This window comes from Canis lupus, chromosome 24 (genome assembly GCF_011100685.1).
Source record: "Canis lupus familiaris isolate Mischka breed German Shepherd chromosome 24, alternate assembly UU_Cfam_GSD_1.0, whole genome shotgun sequence".
Lineage (NCBI taxonomy): Eukaryota > Metazoa > Chordata > Mammalia > Carnivora > Canidae > Canis > Canis lupus.
In genome coordinates, this window is record NC_049245.1 from 31,386,348 (window position 1) to 31,401,197 (window position 14,850).

The following is a 14,850-nucleotide window of genomic DNA, read 5'->3' on the forward strand; positions in this document are numbered from 1 at the left end:
GAAAAATGAATGCCAGGGCATGCCTCTGTGATCACTTCCTGCCACAGGGAGAGATGCAGGAGGCAGCAGAGAGAGCACCGGCTCCAGAGCCCAGACAGACCAGCCACGGATCTCAGCGGGGCCAATCCAGGCCAATCCGGGCCAATCGGGCCAGCTGCAGCCAGCTGCTTCCTCACCTGCATCTCAGGGTCCTCACCTGTGGCACGAGCCACAGACAGAAACACCATAAGAATTCAACGGAATCACATAGAAAGCAACTGGCACAGAATAAACTTCTCCACATCCATCCCCTTCCCTATAAAAGTGGTTTGTGAAAATTCATATTTCATGGCATAAAGATCAAATTTGTGAGGAATCAGACAGTCGTGCCCCTGGAAAATAGTAAAGTTGATTTTCACGGTGTTTAAAGTCAGCCACCATTTTACACAAGTTGTATCAATTCAGTTCTGATGAGGATTTACTAGGCATATATGCCATATGCTGTAGATCCCCTCCAAGTGACACTGACAAAGATGCAGGGTACAGAACCAGGGCTCCAAGGAGCAAATGCTGGCCTATCTGGAGAAACAGGGGCCGAGACATCTTGAAGGAGGACTGATCAGGGCTCAGGAGGATCCAGCATCTCCGTGGAAGGGTATCCAAGGTAAGCTGCTGGGACACAGAGGTGGCACAGGCCAGTATTCCACAGCAGCCTCCTGACTGGTCTTCCAGACCCAGTTTCACACCTAGTCTAGCTTTGCCACTGCCCCCCATATCTCCTTGATGCTCAGGTCTCATCACACCACCATCTCCCTCCCTTATACACTCCTGCTTCCCGATCACCCATGTCCATGTGGTTCTGATCCACCTACAGAAGCCATCCCTCACTAGCCCCAGCCTGTATCTACAGCCTCCTCCAACATCACACCATCGTCTCCACTAGCTGCCAAGGTCAAGCCTTTCTCTGTACCCCAGGCCTGGGATGTTCTCTGCTTAGTGGGGTGGAAGATCTGTTGACCCATATAATACGGAAGACAGTCACACCACCACTAAAAAACCCTATCACGCCAAGGCTTTCCCCACTTTCCTTTCTTGCTGTGAATAAGAACCTGGAAGAGTTGGCCCTTACCACCCCAATCTGGAGTCTCAGCTGCGCTAAGGAAGGGCTGGGCCTACTTTGCTACTGTAGGACTTTGGGCTTGAGTAAAGACTATTAAATAACTTTGCATTAAAAAGCAGGAATTTGATGTACATTATGTGAATACCTTGGTTAAAAAGGAAAGGAGACAGAGGGACCCAAGAAACAATGAAAAGCAGAAACCTACAGAAGATGACAGCCAGTCAGAAATTTCCTGTGATAGAAACTGGATGATACCTTGGTAGGAACTAAAATATCTAATTTCATTTATTCATCCTTTGATTCACCAAGTGTTGTTTTTTAAAGATTCATTTATTTGAGAGATTGCAAGCAAGGGGAAGGGCAGAGAGGGGAGGGGAGGGTCTCAAGCATTCTCCCCACTGAGCTCGGAGCTTGACATAGAGCTCAACATCTTGACCCCGAGATCATGACCTCAGCAGAAATCAAGAGTCAGACACTCAAAGGACTGAGCCACCCAAATGTGCCAATTCAACACCTGTTTAACCAAGCAGTTAGTGCAGATCCAACAGAGTCTGAGGCCCAGCAGTTTACAGAAGCAGCTGCTATCAGTCTTCAGCAAGACAGACCAACGGTAAACAAGGAAATGAATAAACCTGCAGGCATTTCAGCATCACGCCAGAAAGGCTGCCTTTGGGGCGGGTTAGAGGAGACTAGCAGCCTGGAGCCCAGGAAGCCCTCCCACACTTCCCGGAAACAGTTCCCTGTCCTGTGCTGTAACGTCCCCCTCCACACCCAGCTGCTCAGGGGGAGCTGGCCTCACATGGCAGCCATGTGCCGCCAGTACCTGAGGGAACTGAGGGAAGAAGGGCGATGACCAGTGTGCATGGACATGTGTCAACGGGCAAGGATGGGAGGCCCAGGAGATGCAAGGAAAGGTTCCCTCACCCCAGAAACAGCAGAGAAGAATGACAAGGAGGGAACCAATCAAGCAATTACCACTAGACAGCTCTGGCACATAGTGGGGCTTCAACATCTGTAAAGCGAAGGAACCAATAATCCTAAGGGGACACCTGACACAGACAAAGCTCGGCTTCAGCACCCACAGGCACAGACTCCCCCTCACTCAACCAGCTCTTCCAGGTCTCATACTGACCCCTTCTACCGAGAAAGCTCCTTCCCCACATGGCCTGACAAATCCCAACTGATCCTCCCAAACATCTTCTTCTATCAACTTCCCGAGCCAGAAGAGGGTACGAAAGCCCCAAGACCTTTACAATTTAAAAACAGTGATGGCAGCAGATGTGTTGCTCTTTTGGAGAACCAACTTCCCCTCCATGTCTCCATGCCATCACCTGCCAGGAGCCCAGCCCAGAGAGACAAACGAATCATGCCAACACCATGGGCAACAGATCCTGATGTGCTGGAACTGATATGCAAGGAGCACCTGCAGCATCTCCTAGTCCACTGGAAATCTGACTTAGCATCCTAAACTGAGATCAGTCTCCAGGGCACAAGAAGGAAAAAGAGTGGCCAAGACCATGCTACGTGTATGGCACACTGTTTGGGTCTTCTCTCTTGTGCACACAAGAGATGGGGCACACAGGTGGTTCAGCTGGTTAGGTGTCCAACTCTTGATTTCAGCTCAGATCATGATCTCAGGGTCATGAGATGATCAAGCCCTCTCTCTCCCTTTCCTTTCCTCCTCCATCACCTTCTCCATTTAAAAAAAAAAAAAAAAAAACAGCACTATGTCATCAAGCCACTTGCATCTGGAAAGACCAAGCAGTAAACCCTAGAAACAGATAACAGACTGATATCCACCATATACATGTTACATGAACTGCCCATAAAAATGATCTCTTACAAGCAATCCTCCTCACTGCCTCTGCTGTGAGGAACTTCAAACCTATAGGTGAAGATGGGGGCATCAAAGGAAAAAAGAGGTCTAGATCACTGAGACACTCACTGGAAGTGAGCCAACCAGTCACCTGACCAGTGATATCAGCATTAACCTTCCAAGAGCAAAATAACAACTTGTCTTATGTTGCTGACATCTTAGGGATGGACTATGACCCCAGGAGAACATTTTGCACCCTAACAAATGTAAGAAGCACACTCTCTAGAGCATCTGCTCCAGGCCAGGCAATATACTAGACACTGACTGTGTACTTTATCTCATCTGCTTTCACTTCAAGTTTGCAGCTTACTGAGGTAGGTTATCATCCCTATTCTACGTACAAGGAAATTAATGCGTTGAGGGGTTAAGTGGTCTTCTCAGCTCACATGGAAGGGAGTTTTAGAGCCAAGATTAATTCTGTGGTGACCTAAATGCACAACCCAGGCTCTTTCTAATAGATCAGAGTGAGAATGTGTTCCCTAAAACCAAGGACCAAGTCTTTCACTTACAAGGGTATGAGAGAGGATCAGGCATGCAAAGAGCTTCCAGGATGCCTGGGCCTCTCCCATTAGAACACATTCCTTTGCTTATTCTAGAAACACTTAAAGTTGTTGTTGTTTTGTTTTTTTTGTTTTTTAAGTGTGTTCTGTGTGGGGGCATGGAATCAACATACAGAATTCTTACGCTCGCATAGGTGGCTGAGTGCACGGAAAGAACAACATAAACATACATTTAAGGTGCAAAAATGTAAAAACCACCTTCATGGGGTTGTGCTGAAGCTCAGACATCCCATTCAAAAGATGCCGTTTAACAAATCCCTAATCTACCCTCTACCAGCTCTAGCACTACCACTTGCAAATCCACCACGGCTTGACGAACACAGAAGCAGGAAGTCCAGCAGGTTAGGCGAGATGGCAAATAACCAATGAGAACACAGAAAGAAAAAAAAAGCAGTTTCCTACATGTTTGGCTGCTAAAAAGGAGTGAGGCATTCAGCTCTGAGTTTCTAATGGCCACTAGAAAAAGGAAAATCTATTCAGATCCTGGACACTCTGTGTTTGTTCATACAATAAAAGCCAAATTGCACAGGAAAATTTATAACCATTCCAGGTGCTCAACTCACACACGAACTTCTCTGTAGGTAAAAGAAGTCCCGTTCCCCATCGTGAACAGTATCTGAGACAACATCCACACAAGGAGTGCACAGCCAGTGAAACGAGGCTGTTTCTCAGAGTCATTCTCAACAAATTGCTGGAATACCCACACCATCGGAGGGAGAGCCACTCATTGGGACCCAAGAGGATTCAATTTAGAGTAGTCTGGCTTGATCCAGAGACACGTTTTAAAAGCTATTTGGGAGAGAAAATATACTTTAGAAGTATTTTTTAAGCAGTCCTCCCTGAATTTTCTTCCTCTCAACCAACAGATTGAGAAAGAGTGGTTATGAGCTCAAGATGATACATCCTGACAGCAACCCACACTGCAGCTGGGTACAGCCCCTCTAGCTCACATCTCTTCCTCCTTTCTGGGCCTGGTTTCTGGTGTGTATGATGGATCACTAGGGAACCCTGTCGTAGTAAAGGTTCAGGATTCCAGAGACTCAGAGAGAACTGGGAACTCTCAGGAGCTACAGACATGCAGAGCCATGCTACCAGCCAGGGACTGCCTCTTGAGAACCAGGAAGAAGAGGAGGAGAAAAGGAAGACCAGTTGCCCCTGGACTTGCGGCATGAAATATGCAAACCCTTGATAATCTTAAGTCTCACTGCTGTTCCTCTCACTCTTTCAAAAATTAGGTTTACTCTCTTGGTGCAATTCTTTAGGTCCATAATGCCTGATGGAAAAGACTCCTCCTGGCCATCTCTGCAGCTGGTTGTGGCAGGCTACTTAGGGAAGACTAGTGATTGGAGAGACTCCCAAAAGACTCCCATTGGGATGCTCACCTCATTCAGTTTTAAAGACATTAAAACTGAATTAAAACATCCAGTTTTAAAGACATTCTTTAAAGACAGACCCACTTAACTAATGTCAACCCTACTACAATCATTTTGGGGTGAGGGGACAAAAACCCCATAGCCTACCCCTATCTCAAGAATCAGACTCAGCCTCCAGAGCACATGTCCTGGTTTGGAGAAGACCCACATAACCAGGAGAGGACAGGGCAGTGCCGCCGCAGGCAAAGGACCCAACCCTACCTCCCGGCACCCAGACCGAGGAGCTATTTCCCTGGATGGGTTGAGGTCAGAATGTGGCAAAGGCCCCAGATGCTCTGATGTGAGTCAAGCATAAAAAGTCAACAGAGAAATGGAAAACTGTAGCAAGGAAATTGGATTCTGAAAATCCATTTGGGTTTGGTAATGTATAGCGTATCAGCATCTGTAAGGGAAGTAAAAATAGTGCAGGATACATACTTTAAGATACATTAAAGCATAAATAAAGTTTATAGTGCCAATCAGAATTTTTTTTTTAAACATGAGCTCTTCTTTTGAAAATGAGAAAGGAATAGAATTCAATAAAAATATAAATGTGTCTGCCTCTGCATTTCTCAGATATGATCCTGTATTTTCTTGAACAGAATTAAGTTCAGAAGAGGAACTAAAGATTTCCTGGGCTTCTGCTATATGCCAGGCACTGCACTTGAGCTGTGTAAGTATGTATTTATAGATGTGTGTACACGAATAGAGGTTAAGTCCAACTACAACCACTCTCTAAGACAGGGATCACAACAGCAAAAATTTTCAACTTTATAGCCATATAGTCTCTGTCACAATGACTCAACTCTGGTATTGTAATGTAACATGGTTGTGTTCCAATAAAACTTTATTTACAGAAACAGGTGGTGGGCCAGATCTTACCTACAGGCTGTGTAGTTTGTCAACTAACCCTCTAAGAAAGAAGCATTGCTTTCTCCATTTTATACATGAAAACTTGTCCTCAGAGATACTAAGGGATTTGCCAAGCTAGGAATTTCAGGAAGAATGACCCCCAAAAAAGCCTTAATACTAACATTTCCTTTTAGTGGCCACTGAACATGATAACCATCACCACAGACCATACCGGTTTGATTGGACCCATTTAGTAGGGAACAAAACTAACCTGCACAAAGTAGTAGAGCTGTTAGTCTAGGGCTGTAGTGGTACCAAAGCCCAAGTATTTCTCCATTGCTCGAACCTTGCCCCTCTTAGAACATTGTGTATGATCACAGATTCCAAGTTTCATCCTGTTGCTTCCAGAAAAAGAAAAAAAAAGCTGCACTTGTAACATCCAGTGGTGGCACAAGAGAGAAAACTAGACAAAAGATTTTTTAAAAGGCAGAAATTTGCCTTCACTTGCTCTACATGGCCAGGACCACTTCCAGCAGAGCTCATAACTTCAACTGACAAACATGAGCACAGTCAACCAAGGTGACATGCCATGAAAAGGACGAAACTCTTAATACCCGATTCCCCTGGCAAGTATATAAAAACTCAAAATCTAGTAGCCCATTCTATATCCCCTCTCAGGGTGTTCTGAGGGTACATCCAGCACTGGGGATCTGGGAAAAGGAGGAAATGAGTCTACAGGACTGTGCCCCTCCAATTCCAAGTCCCAAAGCTCCATGAAACAGGGGCATTGCCACATATCTCTTCACTCAGCACCTAGCCCATAGTCTATGCTTGACTTTACCGTTCAATGAATGGCTGAATACATTTACTTTTTAAGGATTTTATTTATTTGAGAGAGAGAGCACATGCGCTAGAGTGAGCACAAGCTGGGGGTGGGGAGAGGGAGAAGCAGACTCTCCGCTGAGCAGGGAACTCTATTTGGGGCTCAATCCCAGAACCCCAGGAGGCAAAGGCAGACGCTTAACTGACTGAGCCACCCAGGTACCCCTGGCTGAATACATTTAAAATGGACCTGCCCTCCTGCAGGGGATACAGGCTAAGACCCCACAGGCGATTCTCATTTGTCTTCCACTGAGCTTCCAACCCAGTGTAGGCCTTAGACCCCCTGGAGGTATCTGAAACTCACCTTAGACTTGACCTTTTAAGAGCATTTACCCTGGTCCTACAATTGCCCAGTACAGAGGAGAGAGAGACTCCCAAAAGACTCATTGGGATGCTCACCTCATTCAGTTTTAAAGACATTAAAACTGAATTAAAGGTTGAGGGCAAGTCTGAACCCAGAGTGTGAAGGGAATTCAAAGGATGAACCCAGGAGAAACCATCAACCATCAAACAAGGTAAAGAGTGAGGGGAGACATGTGCAGGCCAACGAGTCACAAGAGGAAAAATGAGAGTATTGGCAGCAGATCTAGGAAGAGAGGAGTCTGTTCAGCGTTCTAGCAGGGGGAGTGGGCACATTGCCAGTGGGGCCAGGTAATCATGGTGCACCATCAAAGAGATATAGACACAAAGCTACAGGGAAGAAGCAAATCCCAAGTAAATCTGAGTGCTAATGACAGCCAACACTCCATGTCTGGTGCTGAACTATAGCCAGGCACTATTCTAAGTGTTTACCGATATTAGCTCATTTAATTATCCCAGTCACCCAATGAGTACATTTGATCGTTATCCCCCATTATATAGATAAGGAAACCAAGGCTTAAAAAGGTTAAAAAAACTGGCTGAAGATAACAGAAATCACAAGAGCCAAAAGGAGGCTTTGAACCCAGACGAGCTCAGTCTACACTCTTACCCATTATACCAGGTTGTCATGACAATGAACTTGGAAGGCAAGCTTGGCCTTGAAAGGAACTTCTGGCTGAGGGAAACGGGTGGCTGTGCAGCAATTCTCTAATTCCTGTGAGAAGAACATGGAGCCAGTCCGCATGCTGTCTGCGCCCCCCCGCCCCCTGCCCCAATCACTGCCTTGGCTCAGGATGCTGGTCCACCAACTTGGAGGGCAAGGCATGGAGACAGGCCTCTCCTAACTCACAGTGGAGGCCACCACGTGCTGGAAAGAATACGAAATGGAGGTGGGGTCTCAGGCAGGCAGGCACATGAGGTGGGGGCCGGGCCCCACAGAGCCACCCCAGATATGTGGGAAGCTCACACTTGGGAGCTATTCAGATAGACTGGAGGTGTGGCTGGACTAAAAGCTGAGGGGCAGAGGAAAGGGCAGTGTGGCCTAAGTGGTTTTAATTACTTTAACTCAGAGTTGGGTATACTTTCCAAAAAAAAAAAAAAAAAGCCAAATAGTATATATTTCCACCTTGATGTTATATTGCTCGTCTACAGCTATGCAACAAATGAACACAAAATCAGAGGCTTAAAACAGGACCCTTTTACTAGCTCATGGTTTCTGCAGGTCAGGAGTACAGACAAGGCTCAGCTGGCTTCTCCTCTCAGGGCCTCACAAGGCTGAAGTCAGGTGTCAAGGAACTATTATTTCTTTCTGGGGCTCACATCCTGTTTAGAGCTCACATGGAATGGGGCAGAAGTTGGTTCCTGGTTACAGGACTGAGGTCCATGTCCTCAGCCTGGGTGTCATCCATGGGCCGAGAAGCTGCCCACAGTTCCTGGCCTCACAGCCCCTCCCCCCGAGCCCTCTCATGCCCCAAATCTCCTCTCTCTGGACAGGGCACAGTCCCTTTCTAAGGGCTCATCTCATGTGATTCAGCCAGGTCCATTCACCACCATCCTTTTTTGATTAGCTTAAGTCAACTGATTTGGGACCTTAGCTCCATCTGCAAAATTCCTTGACCTTGATCACTAACATGACCTAAATCATGGGAGTGAAGTATGAAGTACATCCTACTCACAGTCCCTCCCAAGGAATGGGGATTACGCAGGGCACGCATGCCAGGGGCCGGGAATTTTGGAGGCCATCCTAGAATTCTGCTCAGGGCAGTGAGTCACCCAGCTGCTGTCATGATGACACAGCAACACCACTGTGGCACAGAAGCAGCTATAAGCAACACAAAAAGAATGAGGGGAGTTGTATTCAATAAAGAAATTCAATATTTATTGACATTGCACTTTGAACTACATCATGATTTTCAGATGTCACAAAATAGTACTCTTATTTTGATTTGTCTAACCATCAAAGAATGTAAAAACCATTCCTCATTGGTGGGCCACATAAAAACTAGGGAAGGTCTAGAACCAGTCTGCAGGCTGTACTGCACCAACATTTACTCTAATGCCATAAAAATTTCTAATTTTAACACAGTCACAGAAAAGGGCAATGTGTCACATTTGAGGGTTTGTTATCTGTAAGTCATGTATTTTAAACACCTTTCAGTCCCAGATGTAGAATATTTTTTCCTTCCTCTGTCCCACTGTCCTCCGAAGCTACATTCTGGATTCATGGGCTAAGGGCCGAGAACAGCACAATAGCTCCCCATATTTAAATAAGCCCTTCCCCTACATCATAGCACCTGTTCTTTACGGGTAAGGATTAGCACCCCCATCTCACAGATGAAGAAAACAAGGCCAGAGCGCATGACATTCTTAACACCACACAGTCAAGGACAGGATGGAGCCTCAAACCAAGGACTTCTTCCTCACTTGGTTTTGAGAACCAGGGCCACCTCCAGGGTAGATACACCTACATCATTTATGAAGCTCAATACAAAACTAAAGTACAGAGCACCCTGCTTAAAATTAAGAATTTCAACATGGCCATAGCAGAGCCAAGAACCAAGAATGGGAACCCTTCCAAGAGCCAGGCTCCATGTGACAGCACAGGTCACATACCTACAAAGCCAGCCCTGCTCTGTGGACACCCACATTCTAATAATAAAGTGCGCAACCCCAAACCATCAAGATCCTACCCTCATGCTGACAAATGCTTTGAAAGCAAGGTGCTATCTAAGTAGGGCTTATAATTGTGAGCAGACCAGCCTTGCCCCTAGAATGAATGTAAACCAGCCTTGCATAAATTGAATTCCTTTTTTGAATATCTAATTGAATTTGCAGAAGTGTGTGCCAGGGGGGTGTTTAAATAAGTGCACAAATATGATAAGAAGGCCTTCACACCATTATATCTAATTCAGTAAGCAAAAATAATGGCAGGGCACGTTCCAATTAGTGTTTGATTTATTTGCTTTAATAAATCCAATTAGTAGAATGTTTTATAAAGTCATCCAATGTCAAACACTCATGGACTCAACAGATAGAAACAATACCCCTAATAGGAAAAAAAAGATTTTTTTAAAGCTTTTTGAACAGTGAATTTATTATAAATAAGATGATGTCTCTCTGATGGCTTGAGGATTCCCCAAGGACCAGAGAAAGCGTCTGATCTGTTCATTTGGTTCTTTGTCCCAGAGACTCCATGAGGCAACGCAGGTTAATCTGGCCCATTATAATAAATCCAGGAATAAAAGACAACAAAGGTGGAAGTTAGCAAACGGACTTCAAGGGAGAATAATGAACTTGCTGCTGGGTCTTCTAGACCAGAGACGTGTCTGGACTTCCAAGGCAGCTCAGGCGAGCAGGAAAAGACAGGACTAACAGAAACAGTGGTGTTCCCGAATCTGCTGCAGCACTCTCATGCCCTTTGCAGGCACCACCTGTAAACTAAAGGGGTCAACAAGCTTGGTGGCCCCCAGGTATGCTCACTTCAGGCAGTGGATGATATTCTTTCTCTACGGAGACATACATGGGTGGGAATTAAAATTCTGGATTCTGGATTCTGGATCCAGAATCGTGGCTCTGCTAGTTTGGCCAGTGGGGGGCAGGTAGCTTTGTGACCTTGGCCAACTTACTTAATTCCCATATTCCTCAATTTGCCCATCTGTAAAACGAAGATGACAGTCGCACCCACCCACTTAGGGTTGTTATGAGGATTGGGTCAATTTAATATTTACCCGCCAAGACGTGGAACAGTGCCTGGCGTGTAGGTACTAAGTGAGTATTTATTAAATTAATGCCCAATCCCAACATATGAATTAGAAACGGGGAAGACAGGTATGTTATAGGTCATATTGAGGCTGCGCAGTCTCATAAACAATACTTTAAAGAGACTGAGTTGCCCATCGTGTCCTGTGCGGATCGGCAGCACCTGTGATGATAACGGGATCTGTGCGGTAAGTCCGAGCTTCAATCTCGGCTTCCTGCGGCGTGACCCTGGGCAAGTCACCCAGCCTGTCAGGCCACGGATTCTTCCCACGTAATGGAAGGCGGCGAGTGACACTCTCCCAAACGGCACCTGAATTCCTGACACCCTGTGGCACGGCCACTGCGTCCTCTACCCTGTCTACCGGCTCCATTTGCTGAGACACAGGACAGTCAGGCATGTCCTGGGGCTGGAGGCCTCTGTTCAGGGCAGGTCTCCTCGCGGCCTGCCCCGGCCCTGCCCCGGCCCTGCCCCGGCCCTGCCCTGGCACCTGCTCTGCTACGTGTGTGCCGTACGAAGCAGAGACCAGGGCAGCGAGAGTGGCAGGCACATTTCGGGCCTCGCACGCCCACGAGCAGAGCCGAGGATCTCTGCCCCAGGCAATGTCGCAGGGACGCCGCAACGTGTGTCCGGGAGGAAAGAGCGAAGGGGAAGCCCACGTGTGGGATCAGCTCTAAGCTTCGATCTGCGGGCAGGAGGACCCGGGAGCGGGGACAGTGAGGACACGACGGCTCAGTGGAGACAAGTGGGCGAGTCCGCGGCCCGAGCAGCAGCCCCGCCACCCAGAACAGCCCGGGAGCAGACACGGGGACTCCACAGCTCCCCCGCTTTTGAAGACAGCTCGCATCCTCTGGCCCCGCTGCCGACCTCACAGTGGGGTAGCGGTGAAGAGCCCGGGGCTGCAGAGGGGTGCGGAGCTGGGACGGGGCTTGCCCGCCCAAAGCCAGAACAGCATCTCTCATCCTCTCTCCCACAAGGGCGAGGTCTGCTCCGCGTTTATTTCTGCAGGAGCAGGGAAAGACCGGGATGGCCGCAGGTCATACCCCGTGTCGGGGAACCTTTAACATCTGTCAGGAAAAGGGGACTCGAGGTTCGCTCTGCACAGAAGGATGGCCCCGATGTCAGGGCTTCCTGGCAGGCACCGGCTCCGACAGCCTCTGAAACCCAAGCCAAGCTCTCGGGGGCCTCGAGGTCTTTGCCTTTCCTCTTCCCCGCCTGACATGCTCTTGCCATTAGCACTTCATGGGGCCCCTCCCACAGCGGAACGCCACCTCTGTGAACATTTGGGGGGAAGTGGCCCCCTCCTGTCTCTAGCTCTTGTCTACTGTACCACCTTGTTTCGCTGCAGTGTGGTTGTGGCCCACCCCTGGGTAACTCTGCAGTTCTTTACTTACTCGTTCACTTCATTATCTTCTGTCTTCCTACCACCTGAGCTCACCGGGGCAGGAAGCTTGTGTCCATTTTAGTTGTCACTGTATCTTTCGGTCTGTTCAAAGAGCCAAGCGGTGTGATGTTCAAGAAATTGAGGAAAACTCAGTGAATACCAAGTGAGTGAGTGAGTGAGTGAGTGAGTGAATGAATGAATGAATGAATGGAGCCAAGTGTGGTCAAATCTTAGGAATCTAAGACTCAGCATCAGAAGATGATGTGTAGCTTGGTTCTGGCACTTTCTCTGTGACCACCAGGGTGGAACATTAAAAATCTCTGAGCCTCTATTTCTCCATCTGTAAATGGCTAGCATTTACTCAGGGCTTACCACAGGCTGCATACTACGCTCAAGGCATTTCCACGGATATTTCATTAAATCCCCAAAGGGCATGGGACACAAACCATCACTACCCACACTTTATGCATGACGAAACTGAGAACCAGCTAGAAAACTGCTCCAAGGGGCGCCTGGGTGGCTCAGTGGTTGAGCATCTGCTTTGGCTCAGGTTGTGATCCCGTGGTCCTGGGACTGAGTCCCACAGAGGGCTTCTCCCTCTACCTATGCCTCTGCCTCTCTCTGTGTGACTCATGAATAAATGAATAAAATATTTAAAAAATAAAACAAAACAAAACAAAACTTGCCCCAAATTTCAGAGCTAGGAATTAGAAGGCCTGGGATTTGAACCAAGGCAGTCCTATCCCAAACACCAACTTCTTGGTCCCTGGATGTTACCACCAAAGTGACCATTAACACCACTACCACTATAGGAACCTGCCTTTCTAAAAACCTCTTCCAGAAAGTAACTTATTTTTGACATACAGTTTTTTTCAGCAGGAAAAAAGGAGAGAGAAGCAGCCACATGTTATGAGCCTCAGTCAACAAGACTCGCCCAGCAAAGCCAGCTTCCTGAGTCTCCCCTCACTGTCCTAGTGTTCAAGGTCATGTGCAATCACCTGGTCCACATGGGGTTCTCTTTGGGACTCTGGTGCTTCCTTTGACCCCACTACAGACCTCAGCTCCATTAGTGACCTGGCTTACAGATCATCAGGAGAGACCACAGCCAGGCACTCCCACCTGGCCCAGCAAGGAGCAGACCCTCGTAATAGTCACTTATGAGATGTCAAGAATGCCTCAGAGGGGACATCTGCAGGTCATTTAAAGCTTTCCAGGGCTTTCCATTTTTTCCATTTTGTTTAAAAAATTAAAAAAATCACCCTTCTGTGCCCACTCTCTAACTCTAATGAAGTTCCAGGTCCTTTACAAGCACTACCTACCGTATTTCCCCTTACAGCATCCAGGGAGTTGCTCTTTGGGATTGAGCATACCATTTTGCAAAGTTGGAACCTGAGGCTCAGAGAAGTAACTTCCTTAAGGTTACACAGCTGGTAAAGGGCAGAGTAAGAAAGGGAATAACTTTGAATCGGACCCCATAGCACAATCCCTCTCAACTATATCTTGCCTCCTTGCATGAAGAAAACCACTAAACACCTCTAGTCTGGCAATTTTTACTCTTTCTTAGTATCCTCTCTGAATTATTTCAGCCCATGCCTGAATGTTATTCATTAATCCTATACCGAGTACTGACTGTGTGCCAGCCTTCATTCAAGGCTCCAGAGATAGAACTGGGATGCACAGTTATACACCTCCTTCACAGAGCTCATGTTCATGTTAGGGGCCTGACAATGAAAACATGGGAGAGAAACAAAGCACGTAAGGTACCCACCTCGGTGTACCCACCTATCACAAGGTCTTGAATGTCTTGAATCCACCCATCATAAAGGCCTTCAATAAATGAAAGGTACACAGAGAAAGCCATCCTTGGGGATCCCTGGGTGACTCAGTGGTTTAGCACTGCCTTCAGCCCACGGCGTGATCCTGGAGACCCGGGATCAAATCCCACATCAGGCTCCTTGCATGGAGCCTGCTTCTTCCTCTGCCTGTTGTCTCTGCCTCTCTCTCATAAATAAATAAAATCTTAAAAAAAAAAAAAAAAAAAGAAGAAGAAAGAAGAGAAAAGAAAAGAAAGCCATCCTTACTGAGCAGCTACTCTTCACTGGGAATCAGGCCAGTCATTCCACACAATCTCACATAATCTTAACAGCCATCCCATGACCCCGGAACTACTTATTCTCATGGTAAAGATGAAAAAAACTGAGAATCCAGCAAGAATCCAGTCCAAGTTCCCTACATTTGTGGATTCTGACTCTGACTCCTTTCCCCAAAGGCCATCATCTCTCTGTTGCACAACATCGTGCATGTATGCACGTTTAGGACTGCTTGGTAGATACTGGTTTATGTACTCACTTTATAGAAGTATATTAACATTTAATTACATAAACTAAAAAGCAGGGTTTGATAATAGCATCCAGTGTTAGATAAATCACCAAACTGGTATTTGTGTAGATAAAATATTTATTGAGGTCTGAGTGTTATCATAAGTATACTCAGTATGAGAAGCTCCCTCAAAAACAGTTAAGCTTGGCAAATCTGTTTGTGGTTGCCAGCTGGACTTCATCTACCACGGTGCATTAAATGTGCATTAAATGTATAATGAAGGGTTTTTAAGGACAGACCATAAAGGGGGCTCGAGTAGGCTAAAGCTCCAATCACCTGGAAGGCACGA

General features: G+C 46.9%; 1 protein-coding gene across 2 annotated transcripts in view; it reads right to left on the reverse strand.

Annotated features, from left to right (window-relative positions):
* The window catches only part of PTPRT (protein tyrosine phosphatase receptor type T), a 1,032,653-nt gene that overhangs the window by 772,592 nt on the left and 245,211 nt on the right, over positions 1 to 14,850 (reverse strand). The gene's annotated exons all lie outside the window — the stretch shown is intronic.